Source organism: Bubalus kerabau, chromosome 1 (genome assembly GCF_029407905.1).
Source record: "Bubalus kerabau isolate K-KA32 ecotype Philippines breed swamp buffalo chromosome 1, PCC_UOA_SB_1v2, whole genome shotgun sequence".
NCBI lineage: Eukaryota > Metazoa > Chordata > Mammalia > Artiodactyla > Bovidae > Bubalus > Bubalus kerabau.
This window is the reverse complement of record NC_073624.1, coordinates 225,105,202-225,126,345: the sequence shown is the minus strand read 5'-3', so window position 1 is coordinate 225,126,345 and position 21,144 is coordinate 225,105,202. Positions and strand designations below refer to the sequence as shown.

At 41.0% G+C, this 21,144-nt stretch overlaps 1 long non-coding RNA gene across 1 annotated transcript in view; it reads right to left on the bottom strand.

Annotated features, from left to right (window-relative positions):
- LOC129634789 (uncharacterized) overlaps nucleotides 1–21,144 on the bottom strand; it is a 179,869-nt gene that overhangs the window by 58,153 nt on the left and 100,572 nt on the right. The window contains exon 2 of the long non-coding RNA XR_008705906.1: nucleotides 18,518–18,618. This is a non-coding gene — a long non-coding RNA (uncharacterized LOC129634789). The remainder of the gene's footprint in view (nucleotides 1–18,517; nucleotides 18,619–21,144) is intronic.

Below are 21,144 nucleotides of genomic sequence, written 5' to 3'. Positions count from 1 at the left end.
TCTTTTCTAGTGCTTCCTTGTAATTATGTATAGGAAATCTATTATCACAGCTTCCTCGAACATTCCATGGAGGAAAAGACTGCCTCTGTTGCACACTACTGTACTGTTGCTGCTGCTGCTGCTAAGTCACTTCAGTCGTGTCCGACTCTGTGTGACCCCATAGACGGCAGCTCACCAGGCTCCCCCGTCCCTGGGATTCTCCAGGCAAGAACACTAGAGTGGGTTGCCATTTCCTTCTCCAATGCATGAAAGTGAAAAATGAAAGTGAAGTTGCTCAATCATGTCTGACTCTAGCGACCCCATGGACTGCAGCCTACCAGGCTCCTCCGTCCATGGGATTTTCCAGGCAAGACTACTGGAGTGGGGTGCCATTGCCTTCTCCACTGTACTGTAGCCCTTCATATTCATTCATAGAGCTAGTACAGTGGTTAACACATGACAAGATGCTTTCTTCATCAGTGTGAGTCAGTGGTGGAATAAAGGCGAGAATAAAGGAAGCTAACTTTTCCCTATATGCAAGAATTCTAACATTGGAGGTTGTCAAAAGATAAATTGGACTACTCTGTGCGTGTGTGTTTCCGGGTTGGGTGGGGCAGGCAGCAGTTCTCCCTTACTGTAAGTATTCATGTAGACATGAGAAAACCTTTTAGTATGAGTAATGCAGTGGCATATGAAGCACCAAGTGGGATAACTGGACTCCTTAGACGTTCTTTCAAAGCAAGTAATTCTAAGGGTTGTAAATTTTTTAAAGCTTTTAGTGGGTGAGAGGAAAAGTAGTTTTGATTAAAAGTTTAGTATGGAAGAGATTAATATTTGCCCAAAAATGAATGTTTTGAACATCTGGCTTTCTAATCTATGTAGAAAGGTTTGTGCCCTGTGGAGGCTATGCCCCTGAAGGTGGATGAGGGTGATATTCATTCCTTCATTCATTCAACAAATGATTCCTCTGCTGGAGGCATGGCAGAGAACAAGAAATAAGCTCATTCCTCTCAAGATGCTTCTACCCTAGTGGACATAAATGCAAAATACATGAAAAAATAAATACATAAAAACCTAATAAGTAATAGTTAATAATGATAATGGGGAGGGTGACTTACTTAGAGTAGTCCGAGAAGCTTACTGAAAAATTTGGACTTTAAGATGAAATTGTATAGCTCAAGGAACACTACTCGGTACTTTGTGGTGACCTAAATGGGAAGGAAATACAAAAAAGAGGGGATATATATATATATATATATACACAGCTGATTCACTTTACTGTACAGTATAAACTAACACAATATTGTCCAGTATATACAGTAGAAACTAATACAACTATACTCCAATAAAAAAATTAAAAAGATGAAATCTAAACGACAAAGATGGAAAACCTATGAGAAGTTCTGAAGTAAGAAGATGAAGGATGAATGGACCCTTAGATACAGTAGTCATGTATGGATGTTAGAGTTGGGCCATAAAGAATTCTGAGCACTGAAGAATCGATGTTTTTGAACTGTGGTGTTGGAGAAGACTCTTGAGAGTCCCTTGGACTGCAAGGAGATCAAACCAGTCAATCCTAAAGGAAACCAGTCCTGAATATTGATTGGAAGGACTGATGCTGAAGCTGAAGCTCCAATACTTTGGCCACCTGATGCTAAGAACTGACTCATTAGAAAAGACCTTGATGCTGGGTAAGATTGAAGGCAGGAGGAGAATGGGACAACAGATGATGAGATGGTTGGATGGCATCACCAGCTCGATGGACATGAGTTTGAGCAAGATCCAGGAGTTGTTTATGGACAGGGAGGTCTGGTGTACTGCAGTCCATGGGGTCACAAAGACTGACATGACTGAGCAACTGAACTGACTGACTGACTGACTAAGGCAGAAAGGAGAATGGAACATTGGATGGGGAAAATGAATGCCAGCATAGATGGCTGAGAATGAAGAGAGTGGTACTTGGTGAAGTGGTAGGAATGGACCAGACTAGATGAAGCAGGAGTTGTTGCTACAGTGAGAAGACGGAATTTCATCCTAATGAAATAAGCAGTCATGGAGGTCCTGAGTAAGAAGTTACCCCTCAGACTTCAGTTTTGCCCTCTTATCTTTATTATAAAAGCTTTTAGATCTGTTTACCCCAGAACTTGGGCTTCCCTGATGGCTCAGCAGTAAAGAATCTGCCTGAAGTGCAGGAGATGTGGGTTCAATCCCTGGGTCAGGAAGACCCCCTGGAGTAGGAAATGGCAACTTCACTTCAGTATTCTTGCACCTGGGAAATCTTATGGACAGAGGAGCCTGGTGGGTTGCAGTCCACAGAGTTGCAAAAGAAGTTAACCAGATCCTTCCTGAATACAAAAAAAAAAAAAAAAAAAAAAAAAATCCAATCCCTCCCAATACTTGTGAATAATCCCAGGGAGTGATGATATGTCTTGGATGTTTCCTCCTTTCCTGCTCCGCCCCGTTGCTTCTAGCTCCGCCCCGTTGCTTCTAGCTCCGCCCCTAAGGGGAGGAATGTTTCATCCAGAAGGGACGTTTTGTCACTGCCTCTCCTTGTCATTTAATTCTTTCCCCTTGGTTCTGCTTTAAAACTTTGACTGCTGTAGTCCCCCACCACCACTTCATTCCCAAGACAATGCTAACAAGAGACTAAAAGCGAGTTGTAGTGGATAATAAACTTTCTTTCCTTAAAACTTAAAGATAATATACAGTCATGTCAACTGAGATGTGCAGAATTTGACTTAAAAACTAGTTATCACTGCCTGCTCCCTGCAAGTTGATCATCTCTCCTCTTTCATAGTAGGCTGTGACCATTGCTGGACTGTTGCTCACCGTGGCCCAGACTTTTGCCACATTGATGTTGCCTCTATTTCTCTCATTTTATATCTTCCACCAAATTTTTGTTTCATGGCCTGTCAAGGGAATCTGCAATGTTTTCTGGCATTTTTGTTACAGGCTGTATTATGTTCTTCCCAAATTCCTGTGTTAAATTCCTAACCCCCAGGACCTCAGAACATGACTATATTTAAATATACAGCAAGAGGCAGTTCAAATGAGTCCATTAGGGTGGACTCTAGTCCAGTGTGAGAGGTGTCCTTATAAGAAGATAAAATTTGGACAGAGACTCACACAGAAGCAGAATGCCACTTGAACAAAAAGACAGCCATCGACAAGCCATGGAGAAAGATATCACTTAGATCTTGGACTTCTAGCCTCCAGAACTGTGTGAAAATAAATTCCTGGTTTTAAGCCACCCAACCTGTGGCACTTTGTTATAACAGCCCTAGGAAACTAATGCAGCCTTCCAGCCTCCTCCTCTGCCAGTTTTTTTCAGAGATGCACTGTTTCTCATCAAGGTCCTCTGCTGCTGCTGCTGCTAAGTCACTTCAGTCGTGTCAGACTCTGTGCGAACCCATTGACAGCAGCCCACCGGGCTCCCCCGTTCCTGGAATTCTCCAGGCAAGAACACTGGAGTGGGCTGCCATTTCCTTCTCCAATGCATGAAAGTGAAAAGTAAAAGTGAGGTCGCTCAGTCCTGTCTGACTCTTGGCAACCCCATGGACTGCAGCCTACCAGGCTCCTCCACCCATGGGATTTTCCAGGCAAGAGTTCTGGAGTGGGGTGCCATCACCTTCTCCACTCAGGTCATTAAACCAAACACTTATAACCCAAGCTTGCTGTGTTAGTATTCAGTTCAGTTCAGTTCAGTTCAGTCACTCAGTCGTGTCCGACTCTTCGCGACCCCGTGAATTGCAGCACGCCAGGCCTCCTTGTCCATCACCGATTCCTGGAGTTCATCCAAACCCATGTCCATTGAGTAGGTGATGCCATCCAACCATCTCATCCTCTGTCATCCCCTTCTCCTCCTGCCCTCGATCTTTCCCAGCATAAAGGTCTTTTCAAATGCGTCAGCTCTTCGCATCAGGTGATCAAAGTACTGGAGTTTCAACTTCAACTGGAGTCTTCCCCAACACCGCAGTTTAAAAGCATCAATTCATCGGCTCTCAGTTTTCTTTATAGTCCAACCTCACATCCACACATGACCACTGGAAAAACCACAGCCTTGACTAGACGGACCTTTGGCATGGCCATGTTAACTAATATCAAATACATATTTGAATGTCAATAGAATGATCAAGAGAACTCTGTAAGTGATCCCTTTTAAGAAAAGGAAGGATCTACCCTAGAGACATGTTCACCTCTGTGAGACATTTTGGGCATTTTTAGGGCAGTCAGATCATCTCCTGTTTCTAGCCATCAGTGCCTCAGAGGTATTGCTGGGTGACTTTACAGTGCTCCACTGGTTTCCTTTACAAACCCAAGCTTGAGTTAAGGCTCTTATTGAGCTCTAAAAGCACCCATTTACAAATATTGATGTTCTTGGTGTAACAATCAACCCAGGGCATTTCACACCTCTCTGCCAGTATCCACCAAAGTCAGCCCAAGCAAACCTGTAGCCAAACCAGATACACAGAGGTGTGGCTGCATTCTTTGCTTAACCATAACATGCAGCAAGTGGGTCAGCCCCTAACATCTTACCCACTCAGCTGGGCCAGTCTAAATTCCACGTATTTATCAAATATTGTAAAGTAATTAGCCTCCAATTAAAATAAATAAATTTAAATTAAAAAAAAAACTTAAAAAAATATTTCTGGGCCAAGTCTATCCAAAATACTTGAGATATTTTATCCCACTTGGTCTTAATCAGAACCCCAAGATATATGAGTTACCCCACTTTATAGATGAGGAAATGGAGGTATGGAGGACATCCGTGACTTAGCCAAAATTGCAGCCAATATAAGGTGATGTTAGGTTCACAGATTCAGGTTAATGTGCCATGAAAGTTCTAGCTGTTATCTCTCTGTGAGGCTTAATTGTCAGACTTTCTGTATTTCTTCAGCCTTCACTCATCCCTCACTTCTCTCAACTCCTGCATCAAATGTTGCTAGAGCCACTGGCCACTTATTGTGGCTCACCTGGTTTTTTGTTTTTTACTGGAGTACAGTTGCTTTGCATGTTGTGTTGATTGCTGCTGTGCAACAATGTGAATCAGCTATATGTATACATATATTCCCTCAATCTTCAGCCTCCCTCCCACCCCCCTTCCCACCACATACCACCCTTGTAGGTCATCACAAATCAACAGGTTAAGATCCCTGTGCTATACAGCAGCTCCTCACTAGCTATCTGTTTTACAGGTAGTAGTCTGTCTATGGTACTTTCTCAATTTATCTCACCTTTTCCTTCCACCTCTGTGTTGTGGCTCACTTTGAATTTTATACTTAATATGTGCTGCTTTAGTGGTCCCAGTGACATTGTAACTTTTCTGTGATGGGAATAGTACTTACTGTACCACATTCAGGGCTTGGCTCAGCAGTAAAGAATCTGCCTGCAGTGCAGGAGACGCAGGAGATGTGGGTTTGATCCCTGGGTCAGGAAGATCCCTGGAGGGCATGGCATGCCCAGTTGGACATGACTTAGTGACTAAACGACAGCCACAGTGTTGAAGGAGCAACGGTGGTGGCCTACTACTCAGAGTATCACGGTTTCAGAATCAACTTTTAATTCATGCTAGCTCTTTGGATCTAGATGAGCTACTCTAACTTCTCTGAGTTTAGTTTCCTCATCTATAAAATAGAGGTAATAAATACCCCCTCAATGATGTACTGTGAGAACTGGATGTGGGACTAGGTCTGAAGATGCTTCATAAACTGGAAAGCACTATTCACACACAAGAGATACTTTTTCAACATTAGTAGCTATACTATCAATATTGAGCAACAATGAACAGCATCTCTCAGTCTTACTTTCTCCATGAAAAAAAGAATGTGGTGGTCTACAAACTTTCTTCTTGTTTTAACACTTCTGAATTCCTCCTTCTGGGGAGGGTGAGGGTGCGTGGGATGGGCCAGGGTGGCTGTGTGGGCCAGACCTTCCAAAGTGAGAACTGATGCCTTGCATTCAAAGGGCTTATCACTCACATCCCACTTGCCAGCAACAGGATCATATCTCACATGGGGGCTGTCTGTCTTCAAGGAAGAGGTGGTGTGGTTATATGAATCGTGTTGTCGCCAGTACAGATGGAGAAATGCCACTCTCCTTGAGTTTATGGCCCTAAAGACTCTTTCCCGCACCGCGTACGTCAATCCGCAACTGCATGTGATGCCTTCCAACTCTGGTCCCAAAGATGAAAAAATAAAACCTGAAGATGAATATTTTCTCACTTTCCTTTCTTTCAGAAGGGAGTTATTTTCCAAAATACCTTCCCTGTACCCCCAAATACAAATTCCTTGGTATGTCTCTCTTCTCTTGACAAGAAAGTGAGAACGAGGGCGTGTTAACAGAGGTGGAAATGGAACAAACCTATTCACGGTCTGCCTGCTAAAATTCAGGTTTACTTAACATTTAACAGCAGCTCTGAGAGTGCTAAAAGGTTCTGGAGCTCTCCCCCATGGCATTAGGTATGAACATGAAGGTAGTTAGAACTCTGTGTTCCTTGACCTTGCTGCAACTTAGTCTTGAATAAATTGAAGCAAAATAGGCCATGTAATCACAGACTTTGGTTTCTTCTCTAGGAATGATGACAGTTCTAAAATAAATAATTTTCACTACTCAAGTGTTCTGCTAGTGAAAGTCTATTTTCTTCAGAGAAAATGGTTCTTAAATATTTTAAATGTCTAATTTCTCCACAAATTCCCAGAAATGGAGAAGCTAAATGGAGAGGTTGAAAGAGCTGGACTGACTTTAGGGATGACAGCCCTTATGAATACCAGTTATTCTCCAAGTTATCTTTGAAACAGAGATGATTTCACAAACGATTCAATTTCTTGACCCCAACGGCAGTGCCTTCAAAATAACTATGGAAAACATTTGACATGTCTTTGTCTGAAGTCCAAAATCCTCTGTCATTTATCTCTATATCATCCTTCTGGTCATATCTTTCTTTAACCGTCCAGGTATCCTGCATTTTGGGTGTACAAGTCACCAATTTTTTTTTTTTTTCAACTATTCAAAGCATCTTACACTTCCTTGCCTTTTATACCTAGTGTTTCTCCAGCTTGGAAAACTCTTCCAGGTATGGAAATCTTTTTCCATTCTTTAAGTCCCCACTGAAATGCCACTTTCCTCACAACATTGCTCTTGAATTCCCAAATGGAATATTCATCCCATATTTAATATTTAGTAGTTCATTATTTATAGTGCTACTAAATATTTCATTTTGACCTGTTTAGAAGCTATGAATCATCTGTCTTGCTCCCTTTCTCTGAAAGTAAATATTTTAATCAAGCAAGTTGGGCTCATTCATTCACTCATTCATCCATTGAACAAAAATGAATTCATCCATATTAATAAACCAGTATCTCTGTATCTTGCCTCATTCTTTTCCAAATATGTATTTGCAATATCTGTCTTTCCCTTTTGATCACAGGAAACTAGAGGACAAAAAAAAAAATCACATGTTATTAAGCTCTGAATTCCTTAGCTACTTTTAAGTGGTGGGTGCTTCACAAACATGTAGAGAATGGACAGACGGATGGATGGGTGGATGGACAGATGAATGGTTAGATGAATGAAATAGGCAAATAGCAAAAACTGATGGAATAAATTATGAATTAAGAGCATTATCCTCACCGTGCCTTAAGACAGTTGCTTTTGCTTTGAACCCCTGCAGTGTGTTTGTTGAATATCTATTACTTTGGGTTACTCTTTTTGTGTACTTCATTGCCCTTCATTTGGGGAACCATGTCTTACTCATTCCAAGTAATCTGTTTGGTCCATGAGGCTCAGATGAGTTCACTAATTCCCAAATTCTGTCACACAACCCAGGCCTAATAGAGTATTCTGTTTACTCGGGGGAAAAGATTGATCAGGAATGGAAATAAAAACTAATCTGGGCCAATTAGTCTCTTCCCAAGAAATTGACAGTTAGTAGGGGAGACTCTCTTTTTGTCCTAAAGGACAGTGAGTAGAAAGTTGATATGAGCTGGAGCTACAGAAGACTTTGTTTCCACCATCAGAGAAAGAGTTTATTTAACAATAAAGCCATCCTGGGAAAAAAATGGGACAGACGGACAGAAAAAAAAAAAAAGTGACTATTATATTTGAATCATGAGATATAGTCAAGCCTGTAGCCTACTTTTCAGGATGTGAGTAAATAAATCCTCTTATTTTTTACATTAGTTAATATTCAATTACTGTTATTGTAAAACAAAAGAATTATGACAGGGGATCTAAAGAAATTGTCCCAGTATAGTCACTCTTTATATTAAACACTTTTATCTCCAAGGAAAATCACTATAATCAGTTGGAAATTAAGTCGGGTACTAGGAGACAAAAATCCCTCAGAAATTAAAGCATATAGAAATCTGTACATCTCTGCCTTCCCTTGAAACTTAACCCATGCAAGTCCTTCATTCCCCTTTTTCTTGCTTTCCCCACCAGTTTTATTGAGATGTACTTGGCACACAAATTTGTATTAGTTTAAGGTGTGCACTGCAACAATTTGATAGATGTATGTATTACACAGGGCTTCCCTGGTGGCTCAGCGGTAAAGACTCTGCCTATAATTCAGGAGACCGGGGTTCGATCCCTGCGTCAGGAAGATCCCCTGGAGGAGAGCACCGCAATCCATTCCAGTATTCTTGCTTGGAGAATCCCATGGACAGAGAAGTCTGGCAGGCTGCAGTCCATAGGATCACACAGAGTGGGACTTACCTGAAGCAAGTAAGCAGCAGCAGCAGCATGTATTGATAAATGACTACCAAAGGAAGCTTTAACATCTACCACCTCACATAGTTGCATTTTTTTTAAGTGCAAAGTCCCATCAGATCAGATCAAATCAGATCAGTCGCTCAGTCGTGTCCGACTCTTTGCGACCCCATAAATCGCAGCATGCCAGGCCTCCCTGTCCATCACCAACTCCCGGTGTTCACTCAGACTCACGTCCATCGAGTCAGTGATGCCATCCAGCCATCTCATCCTCTGTCGTCCCCTTCTCCTCTTGCCCCCAATCCCTCCCAGCATCAGAGTCTTTTCCAATGAGCCAACTCTTCGCATGAGGTGGCCAAAGTACTGGAGTTTCAGCTTTAGCATCATTCCTTCCAAAGAAATCCCAGGGCTGATCTCCTTCAGAATGGACTGGTTGGATCTCCTTGCAGTCCAAGGGACTCTCAGGAGTCTTCTCCAACACCACAGTTCAAAAGCATCAATTCTTCGGCACTCAGCCTTCTTCACAGTCCAACTCTCACATCCATACATGACCACAGGAAAAACCATAGCCTTGACTAGACGAAACTTTGTTGGCAAAGTAATGTCTCTGCTTTTGAATATGCTATCTAGGTTGGTCATAACTTTCCTTCCAAGGAGTAAGCATCTTTTAATTTCATGGCTGCAGTCACCATCTGTAGTGATTTTGGAGCCCAGAAAAATAAAGTCTGACACTGTTTCCACTGTTTCCCCATCTATTTCCCATGAAGTGGTGGGACCAGATGCCACCATGATCTTCGTTTTCTGAATGTTGAGCTTTAAGCCAACTTTTTCACTCTCCACTTTCACTTTCATCAACAGGCTTTTGAGTTCCTCTTCACTTTCTGCCATAAGGGTGGTGTCATCTGCATATCTGAGGTTATTGATATTTCTCCCGGCAATCTTGATTCCAGCTTGTGTTTCTTCCAGTCCAGCATTTCTCATGATGTACTCTGCATATAAGTTAAATAAACAGGGTAACAATATACAGCCTTGATGAACTCCTTTTCCTATTTGGAACCAGTCTGTTGTTCCATGTCCAGTTCTAACTGTTGCTTCCTGACCTGCATACAAATTTCTCAAGAGGCAGATTAGGTGGTCTGGTATTCCCATCTCTTGAAGAATTTTCCACAGTTTATTGTGATCCACACAGTCAAAGGCTTTGGCATAGTCAATAAAGCAGAAATAGATGCTTTTCTGGAACTCTCTTGCTTTTTCCATGATCCAGCGGATGTTGGCAATTTGATCTCTGGTTCCTCTGCCTTTTCTAAAACCAGCTTGAACATCAGGAAGTTAAGTCCTTTTAAACTGAATATCTTGTTTCTTTTCCCAAATACCTAACTTGCTTCCTTCTCCAAGGCCATTCCTATGACTCACATCTGCATCCTCTCTCATCTCCATTCCAGTGGCAGCCTCCCAACTAGAGCCTTGTCCTCAACTGTCTTCATGATTAATTCTCTACCCAAGGCCAGGATGGTCTCTCTGAAGCACAGTATGTATCATATTAATTTTTTATCTCAAACATCATTGTCCTTCATTACTCTCAGGAAAAAATGTCCAAATCTTTTGGCTTAATTTACAAACTTTACTTTCTAGTTATCTCTTATCTCTTTCAACTCTCCCTAGCCTGACATTTTTCCAGCAAATATGATATTTTAAAATCATTTCCTGAGGGTGCCATGCTCTTTCTTCATTCTAGGCCTTCTGTATTACATGCTCTTTGCCTAGCACGCCCTTTCACCAGTTGTGTTCTGAAATAGTTCCTATTCCTTTGCATTGAATAATGCCCGCCAGCCATTCATGTCTACCTGGAGTCGCAGAATAAAACCTTATTTGTAAATAGAGTATTTGCAGAAGCAATTAATGTAATTATTGAGATGAGATTATATTAGATCAAGATGAGTACTAAGTTCAACAAGGATGTTCCTGTAAGAAAAATAAAAGGACACGTAGAGAAAAAGGCAAGATGAAGGTTGAATCGGAGGTTGGAGTGATGCATTTATAAGCCAAGGAACACCAAGGATTTCCTGTAACCGCCTGAAGCTAGAAGAGAGGCACGGAACAGATTCTGTCTCAGAAGCTCCAGAAGGAACCTACATGGACACTTTTATTTTGGATTTCCAGCCTCCTGACCTGTGAGATTACATGTCTGTTGTTTTAAGTTAACTAGTTTGTGGGACTGTTATAACCACCCTAGAAAACGAACATACCTTTCTTTGGATATCACTCTACATGCTACCTCCTTTGCAAAGCCTTTCCTTATACCACTAATCTGAATCAAATATCCCTTTGATATTTTGAAAAAATATAGGATCCCTAGGATGCTATATTTTTTTCTCTTTCATTATGTTTAAATTTCCTGTTTGCTTGGCTTCTAGGAGGCTATACTACACAGCATTCCACAGATGTGTGCTTAGGACATATCACAGTGACCAGTGCGTAACAGATTTCCACAAGCAAGCTTTGACTGATTCATTGTGCCTTATTCCTCTCCCTCTTTTTGGCACCAGGGTACATCATGAGAAATGCTGGGCTGGAAGAAGCACAAGCTGGAATCAAGATTGCTGGGAGAAATATCAATAACCTCAGATATGCAGATGATACTACCCTTATGGCAGAAAGTGAAGAGGAACTAAAAAGCCTCTTGATGAAAGTAAAAGAGGAGAATGAAAAAGTTGGCTTAAAGCTCAACATTCAGAAAACGAAGATCATGGCATCTGGTCCCATCATTTCATGGCAAATAGATGGGGAAACAGTGGAAACAGTGTCAGACTTCAGACTTTATTTTTTTAGGCTCCAAAATCACTGCAGATGGTGATTGCAGCCATGAAATTAAAAGACGCTTACTCCTTGGAAGGAAAGTTATGACCAACCTAGATAGCATATTCAAAAGCAGAGACATTACTTATCCAACAAAGGTCTGTCTAGTCAAAGCTATGGTTTTTCCTGTGGTCATGTATGGATGTGAGAGTTGGACTGTGAAGAAAGCTGAGCACTGAAGAATTGATGCTTTTGAACTGTGGTGTTGGAGAAGACTCTTCAGAGTCCCTTGGACTGCAAGGAGATCCAACCAGTCCATTCTAAAGGAGATCAGTCCTGGGTGTTCATTGGAAGGACTGATGCTGAGGCTGAAACTCCAATACTTAGGCCACTTCATGCGAAGAGTTGACTCATTGGAAAAGACTCTGATGCTGGGAGGGATAGGGGGCAAGAGGAGAAGGGGACGACAGAGGATGAGATGGCTGAATGGCATCACCGACTTGATGCACATGAGTTTGGGTGAACTCTGGGAGTTCCTGATGAACAGGGAGGCCTGGTGTGCTGCAATTCATGGGGTCACAAAGAGTCAGACATGACTGAGCAACTGAACTGAACTGAACTGAACTGAAAGTGATTGATACATAGCAAGTGGTCTTTGCTGCTGCTGCTGCTGCTGCTAAGTCGCTTCAGTCGTGTCCGACTCTGTGCGACCCCATAGACGGCAGCCCACTAGGCTCCTCTGTCCCTGGGATTCTCCAGGCAAGAACACTGGAGTGGGTTGCCATTTCCTTCTCCAATGCATGAAAGTGAAAAGTGAAAGTGAAGTCGCTCAGTCGTGCCTGACTCTTAGCGACCCCATGCACCGCAGCCTACCAGGCTCCTCCGTCCGTGGGATTTTCCAGGCAAGAGTACTGGAGTTGTTTAATTAGTGATGGAGTCTGTAAATTGGCTTCTGCTTCTAGTAGTGGCACAGACCATTGACTCTGGCTCTCACCTATCCTAGGGCTTCCCAGGTGGCTCAAGATGGTAAAGAATCCACCTGCGATGCAGGAGACCTGGGTTTGATCCCTGGGTGGGGAAGAGCCCCTGGAGGAGGGCATGGCAACCCACTAGAGTATTCTTGCCTGGGAAATCCCAGGGACAGCGGAGCCTGGTGGGCTACAGTCCATGGGGTTGCAAAGAATCAGACACACTACTAACACTTTCACTTTCTCACCCATCCTCAGCCTCACTAAAGAGAGGAGAGCTTTACTGAAGGTGAATGTCCAAAAGCCCTTTAAATCATGTGTAACAACCTTTCTGTATCCAATTTTAGGGAAAATAGCCAGATCTTATCACTAGACAGTCACATTAGAACAGAGAAGTTCTGATTCCATATTAATCATTTCTGCCACTGAATCCTATGACCCTATTAACACTGGTACAAAAACGTTCTGATCTTTCAATTATCCATTTAAACAAAATGCTCTTAGTGATCCTGGTGATAGATAAAGGAAAAACTGTTGAGAGGGTTTAGGCAAGATGACAAGAAGTGTGGGGCAGTGGGATTCTAAGGGCACATATTCCAGGGGAATCTCAAGTGATGGCAGATAGCTGTGGTTGTTATGAGCTCTTATTAGTCTTCTTGGTCATTTCCAAATACATCCTACCTCATCAAAAACATATTATGGAGCCCGCAAACCAGTAGGTGATGTGAAAACTAAATGAAAAAAAAAAAAAAAAAAACAGAAGTAGAAGAAGAACTAGAGAGTGCATACTTGTTCTGAATAAAACAAGAGGAAATGCGGTTGCTCATTACGAAGAGTCAGTGTTCTACAAAAGCCACGGAGTTGGCCATGCAGTTGAAAGTGAAGAGCAAAAATCTCTGGGAATGGAGAGGCAGGCAAAAATAGCAACATATTTTTTCTTCCAAAATTTCCACTTGAGGAGTATTTGGAGTCCTGGGATTTCCAGATTTCTCCTGAGATAAATAAATGATGTCTGCTCTCTTTGTGTGTGTGGAATAAGCTCACAGAAATATATGTATATCTCCATAGCATCTTCTGAGAGAAGATGAAACTTTTCTTCTTAGTAAGACTGAAAAAGAAAATGTGTTGAAACAGTATATACTCTTTGGGAATGGAAAAATACAAGACAGTGTTTATGTTAAGTAGATTCAAACAGAGGAGTAAAGAAGTCTCTACACTTTTACTTCAGGTGGTACCCTGTGTGGTTAAACACATCGACTTTGCAGTTACACTGACTTGGTACAAATCTAAGATCTATTACTAACTCATCTGTATAACCTTGGACAAGTAATCTCAGTTCTTCATGTTTCAGTAGCAATCTATAATATGGAAACAAATAATATATATAACTCATAGATTGTGAAAAGAGAAAAAGGAATTATGATATAAATAATGTAAAATAGTATACAGCACACAGTATACACTCAATAAATATAAGCTCTTATTTTTAATGTTATTCTTATATGGATTCAGCAATAAAAATAGAATGGTAAAAAAGAACTAGGTACAATAGTCAAATGCACAGAATATAGGAACTGGAAGCCCCTGGTTCCTTTTTGGTTGTGTGCTATGAGGGGGTGATTGAATTTCTCTAAGTCTCATTGCCTTCTTTGGTAACAGAAGACAATGACAGCACCTTTTCACAAGGTTGCTGTGTTATATAAAACGTTGATTATGTGGTGCACAGTATTATACAAGGTCTACAAATAGCAGCTCTTTCTATTACAGACTTAGAACTCTTATGAATTGGCTGTGAGAACTGATTGCTTTCACAAAATACAATATGTAAAGCAGTAAAGGTTTTAATTTCATGAGCCACAAAGAGGAAAAGCCCATTAGTTTAGCCTTTTAAAGAAAACAAACCAACAAAGGAAATAACTATACTGAAAAAAGATGAAAGAAGATATTGAATTTTTAACTGTAGGATAAGGCATATTTCAGTCTTCCCGGGTAGCTTAGTCGTAAAAAAAAAAAAATAATAATCCACCTGCCAATGCGAGGAGATGCAAGAGATGCAGGTTTGATTCCTGGATAGGGAAGATATCCTGGAGGAGGGCATAGCAACCCACTCCAGTATTCTTGCCTGGAGAATGCCATGGACAGAGGAGCCTAGTGGGTACAGTCCATGGGGTCACAAAGAGTTGGACACAACTGAGCAACTGAGGACATGAGGCATGATATGTGTGTGTGTGTGTGTGTGTGTGTGTGTGTGTGTTTTCCCTATAGGTACCAGTGTGAGGGTAGGTGTTCCTTTCTCAGGCTTTATTTGGGGACAGAACAAATACTGAGGTTGCACAAACTTCCTCTGTGAACTTTTCGGGTATTGTCTTTAGAAGCAGCTCAATGGATGTAGCCATGTGCTAGTTTGGTCATTGGAAGCATATACAATTTTGAAAAAAATGTTTAAGAGGAGAACATGGAGGTGACTGGTGACTAAAGTGTTTCACAAAAATCAGGTTTTGGTTGGATCTAAAAATGTCAATTCAATATGAAACTCTATAGCTAAGCATCACGGTCTGATAGCTGAGGTCCCACCATTAAGGCTAGAAGGTTATTCCTATGGATACCCTTTAAGATGGCTTGAAAGCTATGCTAAACATCAGAGGGAAGAACAATAACTATTCTCTATAAGCACATATGTATCAGGCATGATACTGAGCATTTTTCTCCATTTAACCCTAGCACAATCCTCTGAGATAGGTAACATGGTGGGTATTTATGACCACCCTTGGCTTCAGGTTCTTGGGTTCTAATCTCAGCTCTTCCACATTCTACCTGACTGAACCAGAGCACAGAAAGCCTCCATTTTATCACAGGGCTAAAAATCTGCCTTCCTGGGCTCATCTCAGGATTGTATAGCACAATGAATATAAAGATCCTAGCATCATACCCGGAGAAGGCAATGGCACCCCACTCCAGTACTCCTGCCTGGAAAATCCCATGGATGGAGAAGCCTGGTAGGCTGCAGTCCATGGGGTTGCTGAGGATCGGACACGACTTGAGCGACTTCACTTTCACTTTTCACTTTCATGCATTGGAGAAGGAAATGGCAACCTACTCCAGTGTTCTTGCCTGGAGAATCCCAGGGACGGGGGAGCCTAGTGGGCTGCTGTCTATGGGGTCACACAGAGTCGGACACGACTGAAGTGACTTAGCAGCAGCAGCACCATACCCTGCCAGATAGTAATCAGTCAATAAAAGGAAGTTATAACTTGTTATCCTCATTTTACAGAAAAGAAAATAATGACTTAGGAGAGGACAAAAAGGGCTAAGACTCGGGGCCTTAATTCATAGAGAATTTGGCAAGATGTTATGAAATCCATATTTATCCAGGCACTGCCTAGTTTCTCAATTCTCGGTCCACAGCCATGTTTACGAGAATTTTTCCAAGAGCTACCTCAACCATCCCCTCATGCTGTCCCACTTAACATTCTCCTTCCTGACACTGACTACAAGACTGATTGCCACATGTACGATATTTAGCAGGTAGCAAGTTTGGCACTGAATTTTTTTATAGACATTATTTTCATTTTATTGCAATAAGAACCTATGGGATAGATAATGTTTCTAACATTTGAAGATGACATATGTGATGCATAGAGAGAACAAATTATTTTCCCCAAATGTCACAAACAAGATAGTAGAAGAACAAGGATTTGAACTTGGTTTATTAACTTTAAAGCTCATACTCATAACATATCACTCCTCATATTAACCTGTAGCCTTCTGCTGTTATTGGATCGGAGACACTAAAATAAAATTTAAATATAAGAATGAGCAATGAATACCCTTTTTAGGATCCAAATACTCACTGAATACAGACCTGACAAAACATGACTCATATGCCACTCCAAGACCTTGCTTGGAACTGAAAACATGACACTTTTTTTTTTAAGTCTTAATGTTGTATCAGAATTATTTTCAACAAAGACCCATGATCAATCAGAGTTCATAAACAAGATGTATATTGTTTGCAATCTCACATCTAGTTTTTCACAATGATTTTTTTACAGGAGGAAATCCCATGGAGAGAGGAGCATGACTGTCCATAGGGACACACAGAGTCAGACACGGCTGAACGACTAAAACACACAGACACACGTGCATAAATTGAGAAGGAAAGTTATTGTTCCAAGATCACAGCATTTCGATGGCAGATGCAGCCTGGAAACTGGGTCCCAGACTTCCGACACATGCTCTTTCCACAAATCCTCAACATTTATCCTGATTTATTTTGCTCTATGGGGACCCTGCTTGTGATTGGGCAGTCTTTGGAAATCACAAATGAGAAGCTACTAGCGGCATACACATCCTGGGTATTTGTGAACCAACTTCCAAGTCTTGCCATGGAGAGGACATGCACCACTTTTCAATTAATATTTCTGTGTGGTTCTAAGCTTTCTTTTAGCCTCCTGCCAAAATATGGCACTTAACCCAGTTTCGGATACAATCCCCTGGCTAATTCACATGGTTTGATCTGTCCTAGTCATAAATTTCTTGTTAAAAGGAACATAAGTTAGATTGGCTAATACTGGCAACATCTCAGAAGGTATCAACATCTGAAACAGCATCTGTGGTAGTCACAGTAGGGTAACTGCTATAAAAAGAACAATTCCTGAGCCAGGGGCTATTATTGTATTAACAATAAAAATCAGTTTTGCACTGCCTGAGGTACATAGATGGCAAGGAAAGGATTGATGGTGGAGGGTGGCCACATTTCACACAATAATTCAGGGTCTCCTGTAACTCTGCACTCATCAGGTAGATGGGAAAAGCAAAAGATATTCGAGATTTCTGTGGGAGTATTTTTAAGGGCAAGGACTCAAAGTGATACCAATTTCTTCCTATTTTTATTGTCCAGGTCCCAGTCCCATGATCGCAATTAACCATAAGGAAAGATGGGTGATGTAGTGTCTAGCCAGGTGCCCAGGAGGCAAAAGTGTTGGTGCACAGCTTGCTAGTGTGTCTGCAAAGCCACTAAATTCCCTCCGCATCACAATTCAGATGCACATAGACACAAATATCTACAGAACTGGCTTGAGTAAGGGGACATTCAAACCCTGGCCATACATTAACAAAGAAAACAAACTACAAATCAGGCTATTTTTCATCTGTGCATGAGCTGATAAACATTTGAAGCCATGGAGGATAAAAATGTATCAATTTTAAATAGGAATGGTTTTTTATCAATTAATTCTGATTCTAGGTACTGACCTGAAGTTAAGCAAGTAGAAAATGCACAAGAATATGTGTAAAAAGATGCTCATTACAGCATTATTGGAATAGGAAAATAGTAGATTAAAATGCACATCAATAGAAAATTGATTAGATAAATTATGGTGACTTTATACAATGTAGCACTCTGAGACTTTAAGTACAATAAAATACTTTCACATACAGTAACATTTCTATAATAACAAGTAGAAAAATAACAAATATAATTTCTGTGCATTCATTAGCACCACCCTGAGCCACAAGCATTACGTGAAGGCTGTACAGTGGAGTTGAACAACACAGTAGCCCTGGCAATACCTAAATCAATCTATGTGTTTACATCTCTATGTAACTCCTCTCAGTTCTGTTCAATGGATAGGGCTTTACAAACCTGGAGAGCAAATGTAATTCCATCTCTTTTATTTTATTCAATTAGTTGCTGGAGTTTCCACCTACCATAATTGTAGAAAATTCAGAATCTCCTTCAAAGGCCCTTCCATCCCTTTGGATAATCCAAGGAAGTTGGGAGCATGAATGGCCAGGACATGGGGATGTGTGGAAAGGGGGTAGTCTATTTGACTTCCGCTGCCTATGGGAAGTACATTACAGTGTACTTAGCATACACTGCCTCCCCATGGAGTTACTGACAAAAGCTCCACATGGTCTGAGACACAGTGTCAGTCTTCTCTCATTTGGCATCTGCCCCAACCCACCATTAAAAAAGGTTTTAGGTTGATGGGACAGCTTTTCTCTAAATTCCTGAAACAAAATTTGTCCAATTGCATGAACTGCTCCTTATCAGAGACATCACTCACCAGTTGTTCTGAGGGAGGGTTTCCTCAATGATTTCCCATTATTTTGTCCTTCTAAGAAAGCTTCTCTAAGGGATTTCAGATTGTGCCCAGGTGAGCTCTTCCTAGAGGAGGGGGGAGGGGGGAAATTCCATCAATGATCAGTGATTCTGGCATCACTCACACTAGAAAACGAACAAGCAAAAATCTTACAAAGGTAATACATGTTTATATGCACTTCTATAAAGTCCTTCTTTCTCTTCATAGATATATATGTATCGCGCACTTATATTTTTATATCTGATCCACATGTAATCTATAAAATATATATACGATATATATGAAGAGAGATATGTCTAAAGAACCTCTTGATGAAAGTGAAAGAGGAGAGTGAAAAAGGTGTCTTAAAGCTCAACATTCAGAAAACTGAGGTCATGCCATCTGGTCCTATAACTTTATGGCAAATAGATGGGGAATCAGTGGAAACAGCAGCAGACTTTACTTTTTGGGCTCCAAAATCACTGCAGATGATGACTGTAGCCATGAAATTAAAAGACTCTTGGTCCTTGGAAGAAAAGTTATGACCAACCTGCTACTGCTAAGTCACTTCAGTCATGTCCGACTCTGTGCGACCCCATAGATGGCAGCCCACCAGGCTCCCCCATCCCTAGGATTCTTCAGGCAAGAACACAGGAGTGGGTATGACCAACCTAGACAGCATATTAAAAAGCAGAGACATTACTTTACCAGCAAAGTCTGTCTAGTCAAGGCTATGTTTTTCCAGTAGTCATGTATGGATGTGAGAGTTGGACTGTAAAGAAAACTGAGCACTGAAGAATTGCTGGTTTTGAACTATGGTGTTGGAGAAGACTCTTGAGAGTCCCTTGGAGTGCAAGGAGATCCAACCAGTCCATCCTAAAGGAAATCAATCCTGAATATTTGTTGGAAGGACTGATGCTGAAGCTGAAACTCCAATACTTTGGCCACCTGATGTGAAGAACTAACTCATTTGAAAAGACGCTGATGCTGGGAAAGATTGAAAGCAGGAGGAGAAGGGGACGACAGAGGATGAGATGGTTGGATGGCATCACCGACTCAATGGACATGAGTTTGAGTAGACTCCGGGAGTTGGTGATGGATGGGGAGGCCTGGAGTGCTGGGGTCGCAGAGTCAGACACCACTGAGCGACTGAACTGAACTGATTGTTACCAAAGAAGACAACAAAAAAAAAATGCAGACAAAAATTTGTTAGTTAAATAAATTTATGTAATAGCCCTAAATTAGAAATAATCTAAGCATCCAAAAATAGTAAATGGTTTGGTAAATTATACGATTATTGAATTGACTATTTTGCAATCTTCCCAGGTGGCTCAGATGGTAACGTATCCACCTGCAATGCGGGAGACCAAGGTTCAATCCCTAGGTCAGGAAGATCCCCTAGAAAAGAGCATGGCAACCCACTCCAGTATTCTTGCCTAGAGAATCCCATGGACAGAGGAGCCTGGTGGGCTATAGTCCATAGGGTTGTGAAGAGTCTGACAGGTCTGAGTGACTATCATATTTTTCAGTCATTAAAAATTATGTTTATAAAATATTATCATGAGAAAGGACTAATATGTTATTAAATAAAATGTTTATCAAATCTTAGCAAATATAATATGATCTCATCTTTGTAAACAAAATATAGATATGTACAGAAATAAACTGACAACATCCTAAAATGTCTTTGGAGTATGGAAAGGAAGATTTTCATTTTTCAATTTATATCATTGTATAATTCTCAAATATTGTACAAGCAGCTCAAATATATTCTTATTTAAGAATGTATTGAAATGCTTTCTATTTTCAAAAATCCTTATCCTTTCTAAAGAAACAAACTCTTTTCTCCATCTCGGATATACATAGTGAGGAATTTTAAGGAAATCATAATAATACACTACAAAAATATACATTACATTTAAGTAAACAGCAACAAAATTTTTACATACTTACATTTGACTAAAGAGAAGTCATGTATGGAAATCAAATCTATAATTAACTACCAAAAATATATAAAATCTGAAGCCCATTTTAAATTCTTCCATACCTGGAGCAGGTTACATGCACTAAAGAAAGTCTAATTTTTATTGAGCACCTACATACCCATTAGTCAATCATTTTTACATGACCTATTCAATCCTCCCAAAAAACTAAGGTATTATCCTACTTTTACAAAAGAAGAATTGATGCTTTTGACCTGTGCGCTGAAGAATGGATGCTTTTGAACTGTGGTGTTGGAGAAGACTCTTGAGAGTCCCTTGGACTGCAAAGAGCTCAAACCCGTCCATCCTAAAGGAAATCAGTTCTGAATATTCATTAGAAGGACTGATGCTGAAGCTGAAATTCCAATACTTTAGCCACCTGATGCAAAGAACTGACTCCTTTGAAAAGACCATGATGCTGGGAAAGATTGAAGGCAGGAGGAGAAGGGGACAACAGAGGGTGAGATGGTTGGATGGCATCACTGACTTGATGGACATGAGTTTGAGCAAGCTCTGTGTGTTGGTGATGGACAGGGAAGCCTCACATGCTGAGGTCCATGGGGTCACAAAGAGTCAGACATGACTGAGCGACTGAACTGAACCAACCTGATGTCAGGAAGGATAGTCCCA